This window comes from Nothobranchius furzeri, chromosome 8 (genome assembly GCF_043380555.1).
Source record: "Nothobranchius furzeri strain GRZ-AD chromosome 8, NfurGRZ-RIMD1, whole genome shotgun sequence".
NCBI classification, from domain to species: domain Eukaryota; kingdom Metazoa; phylum Chordata; class Actinopteri; order Cyprinodontiformes; family Nothobranchiidae; genus Nothobranchius; species Nothobranchius furzeri.
The window spans coordinates 57,847,011-57,863,924 of record NC_091748.1 but is presented as its reverse complement, the minus strand read 5'-3'; the positions used below and the strand labels follow the sequence as shown (position 1 = coordinate 57,863,924).

At 42.3% G+C, this 16,914-nt stretch overlaps 1 protein-coding gene across 7 annotated transcripts in view; it reads right to left on the bottom strand.

Moving 5' to 3' along the window:
* Positions 1 to 16,319, bottom strand: part of myo9b (myosin IXB) — a 53,941-nt gene extending 37,622 nt beyond the window's left edge. For all 7 annotated transcript variants that reach the window (XM_015971286.3, XM_015971287.3, XM_015971289.3 and 4 more), the window contains exon 1: positions 15,905 to 16,319. The gene's annotated coding sequence lies outside the window, so the exon portion shown is untranslated. The remainder of the gene's footprint in view (positions 1 to 15,904) is intronic.
* Positions 16,320 to 16,914: the final 595 nt, after the last annotated feature.

Sequence of the window (16,914 nt, the reverse complement as noted above, 5' to 3'; positions counted from 1 at the left end):
GTGGGGGACATAGACTCCGAGTGGGCCTTGTTCCACTCTTCGATTGTTGAGGCAGCTGTTGCTAGCCGTGGTCACAAGGTGGCCGGTGCCAGTCGTGGTGACAACCCCTGTACTTGCTGGTGGACACCAGAGGTTCGGGGAGCCGTCAGGCTGAAGAAGGAGGCCTCCAGGGAGTGACCGGTCTGTGGGTCTCCGGAGGCAGCAGACGGGTACCGGATAGCGAAGCAGGGTGCAGCAGTGGCAGTTGCCGAGGCAAAATCTCGGGCGTGGGAGGAGTTTGGTGAGGCCATGGAGAAAGACTATCGATCAGCGCCAAAGAGGTTCTGGCAAACTGTCCGGCACCTCAGGAGAGGGAGGCAGCAACTCGCTCACACTGCTTACAGTGGGGATGGGGAGCTGCTGACGTCAACTGGGGCTATAGTCGGGCGGTGGAAGGAATACTTTGAGGAGCTCCTCAATCCCACCTACGCACATTCCAAGGAGGAGCCATACCCGGGAGACCTGGGGATGGACTGTCCAATCTCTGGGGCAGAAGTTGCTGAGGTGGTCAAACAACTACACAGCGGCGGAGCCCCGGGGGTGGATGAGATTCATCCTGGGTATCTCAAGGCTGTGGATGTGGTAGGGCTGTCGTGGTTGACACATCTCTGAAACATTGCGTGGTCATCAGGGGCATTTTCTGTGGAGTGGCGGACCGGGATGGTGGTCCGCATCTTTAAGAAGGGTGACCGGAGGGTGTGTTCCAACTATAGGGGATCACATTCGCTCAGCCTCCTTGGAAAGGTCAACTCCAAGGTACTGGAGAGGAGGGTCCGATCGATAGTTGAATCTCAGATTGAGGAGGAGCAATGTCGTTTTCGTCCTGGCCATGGAACTGTGGACCAGCTCTATACCCTTGCAAGGGTGATGGAGGGGGGATGGGAGTTTGCCCAACCAATCCACATGTGTTTTGTGGATTTGGAGAAGGCTTATGACCGTGTCCCCTGGGGCACCCTGTGGGGGACGCTCCAGGAGTATGGGGTGGGTGGCTTTCTGTTAAGGGCCATTCAGTCCCTTTACCAAAGGAGCGTGAGTTTGGTCCGCGTAGCCGGAAGTAAGTCGGACCTGTTCCCGGTGAGGGTTGCCTCCTCCAGGGCTGCCCTTTGTCACCGGTTCTGTTCATTACCTTTTATGGACAGAATTTCTAGGCGCAGTCGTGGTGTGGAGTGTGTCGAGTTTGGTGGCAGGAGAATCTCGCCTCTGCTTTTTGCGGATGATGTGGTCCACCTAGCTTCATCCAGCTCTGAACTTCAGCTCTTGCTGGGTAGGTTCGCGACCGAGTGTGAAGCGGCTGGGATGAAGATCAGCACATCCAAATCTGAGACCATGGTTCTAGACCGGGAAAAGGTGGCTTGCCAACTCCGGGTCGGGGGAGAGGTCCTACCTCAAGTGGAGGAGTTTAAGTATCTCGGGGTCTTGATCACGAGTGAGGGTAGGAGGGATCGGGAGATCGACAGGCAGATTGGTTCGGCGTCTGTAGTGATGCGGACGCTGAGCCGATCTGTCGTGGTGAAGAGGGAGCTGAGCCAGAAAGCCAGGCTCTTGATTTACCGATCGATCTACATCCCAATCCTCACCTATGGTCATGTGCTTTGGGTAATGGCCGAAAGAACGAGATCGCAAATACAAGCGGCCGAAATGAATTTCCTCCATAGGGTGGCCGGGCTCAGCCTTAGAGATAGGGTGAGGAGCTCGGACATTTGGGAGGGACTCGGAATAGAACCGTTGCTCCTCCGGATCGAAAGGAGTCAGTTGAGGTGGTTTGGGCATCTGGTCAGGATGCCTCCTGGACGCCTCCCCGGGGAGGTGTTTCGGGCATGTCCTGCCAGCAGGAGCCCCCCGGGTCGACCCAGGACACATTGGAGAGGTTACATCTCCAATCTGGTCAGGGAATGCCTTGGGGTCCTGCCGGAGGAACTGGTGGAGGTGGCTGGGGAGAAGATGGTCTGGAGCTCCCTAGTTGGAATGCTGCCCCCGCAACCCGGATCCAGATTAGCGGAGGAAGACGACGACGACAACGATGTTAAAAAGTAGAAGACACAACAAATTTAACAGTAGATTAAATGTTCTCAATACTAGAGGATGAGTGATTATAAGAGCAGCCTCATGTGTAGTTTGAATTATTCACTGAAAAAATGCCATTTTTTTTATTTAAATGACAAATTTAAGTGATCTTTTAATTGTCGAATGGACAAATGCTCACAACTGCCATCATGAACTCTGTAAATATTATTATATCTTAAAGCTTTATAGTTTTATTAGGGAAGTTGAGGAAATCATGTGTAAGTTTTACATATTTATTTGGGTTCACAATGAATTTCAAACACTTTGAATCCAAAATCCAGGTCAGCTTACATACTTCCGAGTGTGCATCTGAGTGCCTGCCTGCAACCGTGCTGGCTGAGCTCCTTTCCTCTCCCCAGGGAAAGTTTAGATAGCGCCATTGAAGTATCCATCACCACTGCAACTCTGTGCATGACCTAATGGAGATGAGATAGCCTGGCTCTTTGCCAAAGCAGGCAACAATGTCCCCTGAGCTCAATGGGAGACCGTAGCAAATAAAGCCCAGATTTACTGTGTGTCTCTGTATGTGTTCTCCCTGCAGCTTTTGGTTCACGTTCTCCAAAACATTCATAAATGCACAGATGGGGAGAGCTTGCTCCTGGTTGCTGCTGAGTGGTGGTAAATCAGCCTCAGGGTTGAGGTTCGGTGGCTGTGAATGGTTCTGAAACCTCCCACCAGAGCTATGTGGCTATTTGAATATAAAAGGAGCAACTGGGAATTTACACTCCCAACAGAAATGGACTTGATGAGCTGGTGAAAACTGAGAAGGGGGGGTTAAAACCTAACAGCTCCTCTCCTCCCCCATTTTTAAACCAATTCCCAGACTGACCAACTACAAACATAACAGGAGCTGAGGAGCATCTGCTGCCTGCATCTAAAGGAAATGTATAAAGGAGAGAGAAGCTGCAGGGATCCAGTCTTTGACTTGGTGATGTTTGCCTTTTCATTCAATGAGGAGCTTATGTTCATGGTCACAGTCATCTCCACTGCAACACGTAAGAAAAGGAACAAAAGAACAGGTAAATAATTTATTAAAGATCATAATTGTTAAAAACTATGAGTGATGAACAACACCGTTCAACACTGCTCCCGTGACAGTGGCTGTTCAGTTTTCCAACTAGAACTATATACAAACTAGCCAGCTGCCTGACCTGTTAAATTACCATAACTGTGATGGGCAATCGATTAGAGCGTGGTCAACTGACTGCTCTGCATTGATCTGCCACTCCCAATTTCATGTGAGAGTCATGTATTGACAAACTAAAGTGGGCTGCTGTGTTTCTGACATCCCTCTGAGGTAGGTATGACCCCCATATCACTCACACACGCGCACGCACGCACGCACGCACGCACGCACGCACGCACACACACACACACACACACACACACACACACACACACACACACACACACACACACACACACACACACACACACACACACACACACACACACACACACACACACACAAATAATAGGCAAACAACGTCAACTAGTCCTGAAACCATGTCTGGCTTGTTCCTAGGCCTCCACACCCTAGTCTGTTATGTTTACTGTTAGCCACAGCTTTATGAACTCCTACTTCATGTACATTAAACAGCAGGTCCATGGCAGCCGGATAAATACCCCCCCCCCCCCACACACACACACACACCTGACTGCTGCTGCTTTTAACAGTTTCCTTGACTGTGTTCCTACCTTTCCAACTTCATCACATCACACAATTTCTCCCAGTGCCTCCTTTTCACCGACTGCCCCTTTCAGCTCTGCTCTGTTCAACGTTCGGTACTGCTGTTTTAACTCCATTCAGATGCAAGGCCTTGATGAGCACTGCTTATACAACCCCGATGACTTGATGTCTACATTTACATACGATTCACCTTCATTATGCTGTGACCCCAGTTAGTGCGTTTACATACAGCCAGTAACCCTTTTAAAAACCGAATATTCACAATAACCCGGTTCCGCAGGTCCATGTAAACACCGCCAGAAACCAGGATATGCTCATAACCTACTACACCTGGGTTAACCCTTTTCTAACCCGAATGTTTGGTCGTGTAAACGCATACCGGGATATCCCCATCAAAGCGTGTGTTCTGCGCATGCTCTGTTCGCAAGGAATCTTGGTCTTTTGAGTAGCGAGACGTCTTGTATGCGCCAGAACTCCGGAAGTAAACAACAAGTTGGGAACAAAATGGCGAGTCGCGGCACAGCACCACACTTTCGGGGTGACGAGGAAACTAAAGCGCAAACAAACGCGGTCGCTATCTCTTCCGAACTGGGAAAAATGTTGTTGTTTTCTCGGATACCGGAACGAGAAGAACCGGAAATGACGCATATTGCGTCTGGACGTAGTCCATACGTCCTGACGCTACCCCAACGTCCGCATTTACATTGGGTTATGCAAGTAAGGGGTAACTCTTTCTCTTTGTGCTTGTAAACGGGTTATTCTGATCAACTCAGAAACCCGAATCCCGACCTTAACCCGATCATAACCCGGATATTGGCTGCATGCAAACGTAGTGATAGTGTCGGACTAGAGGTAAAGCATCAGCAGACAGAGTGGGAATTCCTAAAATTGAACACTAAGTTGAACAAAACTACATGTTTTGTTTGTTTTGAATTCAAACTTCAGGTTAAGTCCTGAAATAAAAAGCAAATGAGCTCACGTGCAGGTAAGGGATGCAAATATCCTATCCCAAAAATACACCAGCTTTGAACGCATGTCCTCTACAAGTCCCACGGTATTTCATCCAGGAAGTTTAGCATAAAGAAGGCGACACACTGATGGTAGAAATGGATGTTTCCAATTACTGTGATGAGCTGAGATTCAAAGCAGCGCATTCATGTGAAACACACCGGGTCGGTGAGGCCAAAGCACGTCAGACTTAATGCAAAGCAGAAGCCCGTTTCTAAAATTGGCTCATTCTGGGATTCCATACTGGCTGGTGGTGACAGGAGATTCCAGAGCTTTCCGGACTAGTCATTTAAGCCATGCTGGAATGATAAACTAGCTACATCTAAAACAAATGAATATCGTGAAAAGGTTCAGTATTTTCTAGAAAGTTAAACTCATATCTTATTCTGCCATTAGACAGAAAAAAATATATTAGGCTTTTATTTCTTTTGACTTTGATGATCAAATTAAAATACTCATAGAATCTCAGTTTAATCAGCCAATTAACTCAAAACTGAGTAGCTCGCTTTGCTTTGGGTTATCTATATAGAACCAGTGTAAATATTATGCATGACAAGTTGGAATGGCTGAAAGTAAGAGAGCAATTGGAATATTCTTTAACAATATTTATTAGAAACATAATTACAGCAAAAACACCAGAAGTCATTTATTGTAAATGATCTTTTTTTGAAGATCAATAAAGTTATTCTATAAGACAAAACTGTAAGGGACAATGTACGCTCCCTGTGTGCAGAACAAATAAAAGGCAAAACAGTGTTCTTTCGAGCAGTGGTGGCATGGAATGCACCACCAGGATTTTTCTTGCTTGAAAATAACAAAAAAAGATTTCAGAAAAAGCTTCAGATGTTTTTCATTTACCCAAATATAGCGTATGTACTTTAGATAAGAATAGATGTATGTATTTGCATATATCCATATATGATTATTGTTGGGCATCTATCATAGAAAGGTGTTGAGGTGAGATGTGTTTCAGAGTTAAAGTACAGATTTTTCTTGTTATTTTGGGCTTTTAAAAATTGAGTTTTTGTTTTTTAAATGTATGTTGTATGTTTATGTAGAGTGTGTGTGTATGTGTGTGGATGACTTATGGGTAAAATATGTGACTGTATAATAAATGTGATTACTGCAGAGGAGACCGCAGGAAGAATAGCAGCTGTTTTACAGCTGCTAATGGGATCTTAGCAAACAAACATCTGCAAAGGATTTCTGAGGCTCTAATTGGTCTCTCAGTCGGGGTCAGCTGGCTATAGGAAAGACTGCTGACCTGACAGATGTCCAGAGGACGGCCTGTGACACTTTGACACAAAGAGGTGAAGCTGGAGACTGAAGCTGGAGTCAGCACTACGCAGAGACGGAACGAAGAAAGGTAAACTGGGCCTCTACAGGCGGATCATCTCCATGTCACGCTGCATTTATGCAGTATGAAAAAAAGAGGGCCTACCAGGTATTAAGTGCATAGAAATGAACCACTTTCAAAGGCCTGAAATTTCTGGTTAAAATTTCCCTTTTTAAATTGATCGTAATAATCAAATTTTCTGAGACAAGTAATCTTGGGTTTCATAATTTGTAAGCTATAACAATTTAAATTACAAGAAACAAAGGCTTAAAATATTTTACTGAGTAAAGAGTAAACTTTCTGAAAAGACTTCACGAAAAATTTTCACCACAAATTAAGCTTGGTCTTTTTTGAAAACATTTTCCCTTTAGGTCACACATTTTAAATATTCTAGCCATCCAATCATCACTGCTTCCTTAAAAGGTGTGGTTGACTGAAAACCCAAGTTTTAATTATTTTTTCTGACTATAATCGTCACTCTGAGATTTTCATGCAGACTGAACATGAAAATAGGGTTAGGGTTAACCCATCTTGACTCGTGACGGAGGTTTTTGTTGGTTTAGTGTACGGGAATCAGCAGAGATTGTCTCAGCTAGTTTAAGCTAACCTTTAGCATTATCGACACCACCACACAGAAAAAGCTCCTTCAGGCTTGTGTTATTTGCGGAGATAAAAGATCCATGTTGCATGTCAGCCATAGAGTCGCATTACAGTTATCCAATCTGGGTTCATCTGATGTCCAAATATCAGGAGATATTGTCATCTAAAGCTGCTGTAATGTGGGCAACTTTTAGGCCCAAGAAATGGTGCAGCAGTATATTTTCCTCCCCTGAGAACGACTTACAAGACATCCATTGCAACTATAGAGACCACTGCAGATGTCATGATTAAACAAGCCAACCACTCCTTTAAGAGGTGGTAAAGGAATTGCATCTGGATTTGAAGAAAACAGCAGAGATGCAGATTATTGCATTGGACCAAAATGGTGAAAACCTCTTGGTTAATAGAATGTTCTTTTCATTTTGTTTATTCAAGATGATTCATCTTTTGCCTTTATGATTTTTAACACATAAATATTGTCATTTATGTTAGCTAGATGCTTTTCATTGAGATAAACAGCTATTTAAGTTTGTCCTTAGATCAGGAAACACTTCCTCCACCTTTGGATTAATAAACCACAATCACAGGCACATAAGCATCTGGAGATGTGAGGCAGCCACAGAAAGATATCAGGAAGTGAGGATAAAAGGGAGAAAGGGGAAGGAGGAAGACAAGAGGGGATTATTGTACACACCCACTCATGTGGACTACCCGGCACTAAAAACGCTTTTCAAACACAACTTCTTTGTAAGAACCAGAATAGTCACTGCAGTGCAAAAAGAACTCACTTAATCAAAATCCACAATTCTCTCTCTCTCTCTCTCTCTCTCTCTCTCTCTCTCTCTCTCTCTCTCTCTCTCTCTCTCTCTCTCTCTCTCTCTCTCTCTCTCTCTCTCTCTCTCTCTCTCTCTCTCTCTCTCTCTCTCTCTCTCTCTCTCTCTCTCTCTCTCTCTCTCTCTCTCTCTCTCTCTCTCTCTCTCTCTCTCTCTCTCTCTCTCTCTCTCTCTCTCTCTCTCTCTCTCTCTCTCTCTCTCTCTCTCTCTCTCTCTCTCTCTCTCTCTCTCTCTCTCTCTCTCACACACTTTTCTCTGCATAAAAACAAAGTCTAGACAGGTGGGTGCAATGCTGAGTTTCGCCTTGATCTCAATTCTAATCAGATTGGAAGGGATACAATGTAGGAAGCAAGAAATATGATATTTTACCCAGCTAACAGGGAAAAGCATGAACCAGTTTGTTTACATATTAACTTCAGTTTTCATTTCTAAGCAAGACAAAGTGCAAAAACAGAGTCAGAGAGTTCATGTGTGAGGAAATCTGCTGTTCTAATGACGTATGGCAGGAAATATTATTTTTTCTACTGATGCATTAGAGGAAAGAGCAACACAGTTTTTTTTAACAACAGAAGAAACCTAGTTTAGAGACAAAGCCCATTCTGGCCCAACATTTTCCTTACCCATCTCATCTATGGATCATATGACATCTCCTCACACTCCCTATGAACTACCTGGCCGAGGCATCCTGAAAGATTACTGTTTGATGAAATGTAACTTACACATGGAGTCATTCATCAGTGACCAGACTGCACGGTAAAAATAGAGCAAAAACAAACAGAACAGAGGAGAGCTCAGCCAACAATGAGCACATAGCCAAGGTCTACTGTTCCTGCTTCATCTTTCTCTCCTTAAACACTCAGCTTGTATCTTTCTTTCCATCTATTTACCCTTCTGTGCCTCCCTTGTCTTTACTCCTGTGCTTTTTCACTTCTCTCGTCACTCTTTACAACCCTTAGGGCATCTGGTGGTCAGCTTAAGATGCAGTCAGCACACTGACTTTGTTCAAACCCCATGCTGAAAACAGGTTGCCAAAACCACCCAAAATATATATACCTTGTATTAGAGAATCAATGTGATAAATGCCCACTGGAGTCTACAGCATATCACACTTAATAAATTAACACACGTTAATCCATCCATCCATCCATCGTCTGAACCCGCTTTGTCCACGTAGGGTCGCGGGAGGGCTGGTGCCTATCTCCAGCGGTCAACGGACAATCAGGCGGGGTACACCCTGGACAGAGAGCCAGTACATCGCAGGGCAACACAGAGACACGCAGGACAAACAGTCATGCACACACACACTCACACCTAAGGACAATTTAGACAGACTAATTAACCTAACAGTCATGTTTTTGAACTGTGGGAGGAAGCCGGAGTACCTGGAGAGAACCCACGCATGCACAGGGAGAACATGCAAACTCCATGCAGAAAGATCCCAGGACGGGAAGCGAATCCAGGCAACAGCTCTAACCACTGCGCCACTGCGCAGCCACACACGTTGTCATTTATTGTTAATCCAGAGGGAATAAAAACATGACTTGGAGAGAACAAACCCAAAAAGAACAGAGGTAAAAAGGTTGACAACAACCCAAAATATCCTGTCGAGATGAACACTGTACTCACGTAGGTGATGACACCAGCTTCAACGACAATCTACTACACACCTTAAACTATAACAAACGCCAGGCTTAAAGAGTAGTTTTTACTGTTAATCTCTGGGAACATCCATCGACATGTTGTTGAAAATATAATAAATGATGTCCAGTTGTTGAAAATTATTGGCGGCTTTGTAACATATAACCATAAAAAGTAGGTTTAAAATGCATGGAAACAGGCTTAAGTCTCTGGGTGACGCCTTATTAGAAGTAGGGCTGCCACGATTAGTCGACTCGTCATGCCGACACGACAAACAGAATAGTCGACTATTAAATTAATAATCGACACGTTTATTTTACAAAAAAAATTGTATGTCGCTTGCTGCGGCACGTTTGGCGGTTGCTTCCTGCCTCTCTGCTCAACGCACATGTAATAGTAAACATCCAGGTCAGTTGCCACATTCAGCTCCGAGGCGCATGCGCAGTAGTGGCCATCCAGATCAGCCTTAGTGTCTGGATAAAGAAGACATGGCGAGTCGGCAATGTAGCTCAAAGGTTTGAAAGCATTAAGACAAAAGAAAGGCACGTACAGTGCAAACTCTGCAGAGTGAAACTTTCCTTCCTTTCAAGGGAGCACATCGGTGATGCATGAGCACCTGACAAAGAATCACGTCACTGTGGAGAACAAAGAGTCACCTCTTGTTAGCTGCTAACATCAACAGAGAGTTACTTGTATTCATAGGTGTAACAACACCAGTAGTGGTGGCGATTTTATTACCTTTAGAACACGTTTGTATGTCATGTACTTTTGCTCTAATTACAAGCACTTATGATTTATTTCATCCCGCTACGTTACAGTGCTAATAAAAGTGCTCTTCATTGGACAAGTTTGTTATGTGTACACCTCAGCAAGCTAACGTCCTGACAGAGGCCACTGTGAGCATGTTGGTCACGAGACTCCTGTTCAAACAGATACCACGACAACTACCTACTAGACCAATCCCATTACACCACAATGATGGAAAAGAAATATAAAGCAACATTTAAGGTGTGTGTGTGTGTGTGTGTGTGTGTGTGTGTGTGTGTGTGTTTCTCTCTGGACACAAATAAAATGAATGTTTAGAATATAATGCATTTTATGATAAAATAAAATGGTTGTTGACTGAGCAATCAAGAAACTAATCTTTTTAAAGCATAATACATTTAGAAGCTAATGACGGGTATATTAGAGCATCCTGGTGCAATAAGCTATACTTTTATGCATGACGTCAACAAAACTGGTGATTAGTCGACTATTAAAATAGTTGTTTGTGGCAGCCCTAATTAGAAGCCATGTTTCCTTCTACGGGAGCCCATGAGGGCTAAATGCATTTGGTTACAAAACTTTCTCCATTCATTAACGTTGTTTTACACATTTACCTCTTCACTCGCCAGTGATGAAAGGGATTCTGATATGCTTGTCATTTTGCTGGAGGTTGCGCTACCAGGGATTTTTGACCCTAATGGCCATCCATTGGTAAGGTCTTACTCAAACACAAAAATACCACTTGCTCTCAATAATTTAGGTATGTACCGCCTCCTATCGCCAGGGAAAATATACACTGTTACTTTAAAGCGTTTAGAGAAACCTTGGCTGCACCGGTTTGTGCTACCACTAAGCCAACGGTAACATAAGACTGTTTTTGCCGTGGCCCATTTATAATGGAAAAATCTGCCACCACTGCTGTGTCAAGTTTAATGTTTTCCTCACCTCATTGCAAAATCAGTAACTTAATAGTTCTAATGTCTCTTAATTCAGGCAAAAGTGTAAACAACTTGAAACAAATTTTTTACAGCGCGGAAACCTGTAAAGAACTATTAGAAACATTAGTGAAAAGTTATTCTGAAGGTTATCATCTAAGCAGAAACAGGTGGTGAACTAAATAGATAACTAGTAAGATGAACACAAAAATGGGATGTGGCAGTACCTCATGCTCATAATTACATTTTCACTATGGTGCAGCAGAGCAACAGCAAACAAAGCCTGAGGGAGTGCCCTCTCCTCTCTATGTCCATTACCCGGAGTCAGGGGATGGGATCAGAGGAGGACAACAGTATAGTCAGTACCCACTAGCAACACAGTCACATCCTCAACCAGGAAGGGAGGATGATGGTCCTTCTTTATAAATTTGATTCGTTTAACAGAACACTGCATGTGTTTTGGATTCAAAGGGATCAGGATTTGAAATTAAAACCATGCGTTATACTTCAATCTATTGTGGAAGCGCCTTTTGTGTGCCCTCACAGTTGTACTGTTCTGGAGTTATTGTGTGGTTGATGCTCTCTTCTGACCGACAGGCTCTTCTTGGAAAAGTGAAGCAAGGCAACATGGAACAGAATGTAAGAAGCCTTTCACCATAACCAAACAAAAAGTTAAAAGACATGAAACAAAGACCAAGTAATGGAAATGCAAAAAAGTGCTTGGATTTTAAACTCAGACGGTAAACACACAGCTGTGATAAAGCCATAACCATGCTTTGCTCCCAAATCAACTTGATTTGCTTTGATATGATGATAGCTGTGTGTTACATCCTCATGATAAGTGTGATTGACAAACAGTAGTGATCAATAACTTGTATAAAGCAATTATACAACAGATGACAAGTTCATTTTTATTACACTGTGTAAGAGGAGGCACGAAACAAAATCATAGCTGCTACTTTTACCCTTTCATTACATCTGGGTTTATTTATCCACTCCATGAATTCAACCAAGCACAATGAAAAAGCATTTTAGGACAAAGTTAAAAATGAGTTTGTGGAATTGAAACAGCATCACTTCCCCTCTTTTTTTGCCTCTCTTTGACTACGTACACAGATTACAATACATTTTATAAGTTTGCTTTAAAGTTCCTACAAAACACAGACCGCTTCAAGCAAAGTTTTCTCAGTAAATTCAACAGAACACAAGCCTGAGTTTTTTGCCATAAAAAGGTAATACCTGGAGCCATTGTGTGACAGCACTAAAATAAGCACTGACATACTTTATGAATATAACAGTGAACACACGTATGCAGCATACTGGTGTCCCATTTCTCCTTTCTGACCTCCTTTTTCCAGTTGCTCCCCCTCTTACAGTGCACGACTCTCAAACCTGCTCAAGTGAATTACAGTGAAGAAAAGAAACAAATCTTTTGGAATAACAGCTAATTCAAATGAGCTGGTAATGTTTCCAGAGAAGATGTGAAGATGAAGCTGAGTAGCAGGTAATTCAACCTAAATGGAAGTTATAATACCAGCCCTTCAATCCAAGGCTTTTACAGAAAGGAGAACTAACCCAACAAGTTTTAGATTTCCACATCAGCAGAGTGAGTAAAATAATAGCTAAGATGTTTTTTATGATGTGTGCATGCGTAAATAGGATCACAAGCCTGAACAAGTCAATCTATTCTTGCCAAACCCTTTTCCGTGAGCTGTTAGGGCACCTTGTTTATGCATTCTTTCAAAACAAAGCTGACATTTTACTGAGATAAGTATCCCTTAGCTGTACTGAATCTAATTTAGTAGATTAGTTGTGTGCATTCATATGGATCCATTTAGTTTGAAATTAAACTGCAATAGCAACAATCAAAAATGTGAAAAGAGGACGAAAGATAGTGCCTTTCCAGACACGAATCTATTCACCATTTACAGAACTGTATCAGTAATCGAGGACAAAAGTAATATCAGTGGACTTAAGTAGGAGTTGATCGATGTATCGGGCCAATATACCTCCTTAGTAAAGCCAATTTAAAGTCAGGCATATCCCCGGGCAGCCCGGTGCTGCTGTAGAATTATTTATATTTGATGAACAACATCTACATAATAAATAATCTTTAAAAAAATTCTCTATTTTATTTACCAGTTTTAAATATTTTAAACTAGTAATTAAGATTCAATATTTAAAACATTTTGATTAACTTTAATTAGATGTCTGATTTTAATACTGAGCAGTGCACAAAATTAAGTTTGAGTTAAATTCAGTGTTCAAAAATGATCCACTTCAGATATATTGTGCATCAGCTGATGTAACTAGTGACATTTTAGCATGCAGATAAGATGGAAATTGCATCGGCCATAAAAATCGTATTGGCCGTCAGCTGACCATGACCTCTACATGTCAGCGTCTGCAATAAAACATCCAATATCGGTCGACCTCTAGTCTTAAAGATGGCGGATCTATAGCTGGATAGTGTATCCTAATGAGGCCACCAAAGGACTGCAGATGTCTGCGTCATTCCTCAGGTAGCCTTCATAGGCGAGTGGACCAGCTGCACAGAGACGACGCATGCTGCTGAGGGACTCATTACAAATGGCTGTGCTGCCTCAGCTCAGCCTCTACCTCTTGTCCTTGTTCTACCAAAGACCTAAAATTGTCAAATCCTGACGCAAAACATAAAAAGGGGAACACATAAATACAAGAATAGCCTAACACTGGATTCATAGAAACAAGGTCACAGCCAGCAGGCTTGTGCATTTTTGCAACCTTGTTTTGTCTTTCTATAAAAGGTCACCCAAACTCACATTTTCTGCAAATTTGAAATATAATCGGATTCATTAAATTAATGCACACGCCACCACATTCCACTGATCTTCACCAAAGTCCTCATGTCTCAAAAAGCGACTGTGGGAAACTAAAGTTACTCAGTAATGTTAACCCTGCCCCCGGCACATTTGACCCTGAAAACGCTACAGATAAGAGATGCAAACAGAAGTGTTGACAGATCTGCTGCAACTTCAATGTTTCTTTTGCTACCAACAAAGTAAAAAAACATCTTAGACATACCTTACATTGCAAATTAAAAAAATTAGCAGCTCACAGTAACCTTGTGTCACATCTGTGTCATCTTCATGAACTGCAGGTTCAAGCTGTTGGGTTGATTTGAGTTGTATTAGGAAACAACAACGTTTCTGTAATGTGGTGCAGACTTGGGATCCAAACAAGCCAATAAACCAACTTCATTAAGAACATTAGAATAAAGCAAATATGATTTTAATGGATACAACAAATGACTTTGCGCACCAATAAAACACCGGATGGAATCTAGATGAAGCAAGTAAATGTGAGATCGCCGAACATGTTAGCTGAGTTTTACCAAGATACTAACTGCTGAGACTGGAGTTGAGACCCGTCTACACATTTTCACACAATTACTATGAGTGGACAGTTAAACTCTGAGCTGAGCTGAAGGGCAACCGGTGTTCCTTCCCCTCCCCCTTCATCTTATCCTCCAACACTGTCAGATCCTAGTGAGGCTTGTGGAGCACAGACCATTAGCAGGGGGCCATATGGCCCTTTTCTTTCAGAGGAAATGGCAGTGAGCCTTTCTGTGGGCTGCCTGAGTGTTTTGAAGCACTTTAAGGAGGTATGGTTAAAAACAAAACAATAGAATATGCTAATGCTTGGTTGGGACAAATGCATAGCTGCCAGGAGCTAGATAATCATGGGCAGAAATGCAAATATCCACTTTAGTATTCCGCCGCATAGCCTAAAAACAACATTTTGATTAGATTTTTTATGCTAATTTCATTGTATTTATAATTTCTCAACTCTCTGTTCTGACTCTATGTTTACATCTACCCTTGAAAGTCTGATCACTAGAAAATGACTGCTTTTGTAACAGAAAGTGCTTGTTCTACTGTATTTTATTAGTAAAAATGAAACACCATGATAATGATCTCATCCATAGCCATGTCTCATTAATGTGAGTTGACACGTTTCAATTACAGACGTCTAGTTGTTAGATGCTCTCATGCTGATATTACTCACCTGGTCAGACACATTTAAACACACAGGCTAGCTGCAACACATAGTGAGTAAACATACATCTACAATTCAAATCTTCATTATTGCTGTTTTCATATCTTCAGCCATCCCTGGCACCCGCAGCTACTAGAATAAAATACATCAGTTATTATCAGGTGGTAATTTTGTTAAACTGTAATTTAGGGGTGTGCAATATAAACGCTATAAGGTAGAAACGATATAAAATTGTGGTTTTGGCTCTACTGTGATAACACATGATGTCACTAAGATGTGCACCAGCGCCGACATTGGAACAACCGAATGGCAGTGACTGCAAGCATGCAGCGGGAGGAGGAGGAGCATTCTACACTTTTTGGACGTCTTTATTCTGCTGCAATATATTTTCCATATGAGGATTTTTTAAAGCATGTCATTTTGACATATATAAACAAAGGAAAAAAATATATCGCGGTATGTATCGTAATTGCACATGCTTCAGATTATATCGCAATATAGATTTGAGGCCATATCGCCCAGCCCTCCTGTAATTGACTCTCTTCTGGGTAATTCAGGCTGGGATCTTCATCAAAGTGAGCTAGAGCCATAAAACCGAGGGCCCTTCACGTGAAATCAATGAATTGGGCTTATTCAAACAAAACAACTGCCCGCTATCATGTGTCTCAATATGTCCCAGGGCTGGGGGCATTGGACTGCAGCAAGTCAGGCTACATTCTATAATGTGTCACTGACAAAAACAGAGGATCGTGTTGTTAAACACCAACCAGACAGTTACTCACTTGGTTAAGTGTCTAATAGTCGTCCGCTGACTCTGACAGCCAAGCACGTTAAGGGTTACGCTAAATAACTTCCTTTAACAAGTCTTTTACGTAGTTCTCGATCTACAGTTTTTTACTCAAAAGAACAAATTCGTAAAAATACGAGAAATCTTACAGAAAGTATCAACATCACGTACCTTTCTCGGCAGTTAGTCTCATTGTCTTACTCCTCAGCAGCATTCCCCATTTTAAAAATGTAATGTACAACAACCAGGGCGCGAGCCTTTCAGCCGTTTTCTTGTATTCTCCTCTTGACAGAAACGAAAAACGACGTGTATCAAGCAGAATAAGAGCAGTGGGTATGCAGACACAGACAAAGCTCAGTCAGTGTGTTGACTCAATCATTTGAGGGTTCAAAACCGGGGTGGAGAGACACTGCAACAACACCGAGGAAGAAGAAAAACCGCATCCTTCTTTCAACGTGTAGATAAAAAATGACGAAGGGTTGTTTCAACGAAGAAGAAACCCAAAAATGTCTTTAAAAATTCCACTCTTTGTTCACAGGCTGAATGATTTCAGACGGGCTAACCAGCTAGCCGGTCGCTACTTCCTTTCTCCTTGTCTTAATAACAGCAGCAGCAGCGGCTGCGGAGCGGTGAAAAAAAGTTGAGAAAAAAGGCAGCAGATTCCGTACAATGAAGGCGCCCTGTTGCTGTGGGACTTTGTGGACGAGCAGCGCCTTCTACAGGCTGGCAGCGGCGATACAACAGGACGGAACAAAGGGCTGTAATTTTTTTATTTGCCTTTTTTCACTTCCGCATTAAGAAAACAGCTACTTCTAATGACAACAATGTAAAAAACAATATAAAATATGAAATTAGTGTGTTAATAATGAAAGATTATACATGATAACTTTTGCTAATAAATTGCAACTCTTTTTTAAAAATGCCATTTTTGTACAATTTTTAAAATGAGAATAAAATTGAGGAAAAAAGCAGAGTAAACAATTAAAACAATTCAGACTGTTGGACATTAAGCAGTTATGGGATTTTGGAGAAGCCTTGTCTGTTTACAGATTTTATTTTATTTTATTTTTATTTAATTTCAAGAGTGAGAGGAATCTCGTAGTAATTGTAATACTCTGCATGTCCAAAAGAGGGCAATACTGTCACGGATTTTTAAAAGTGAGCGAGCAGAAAGAAAGTAG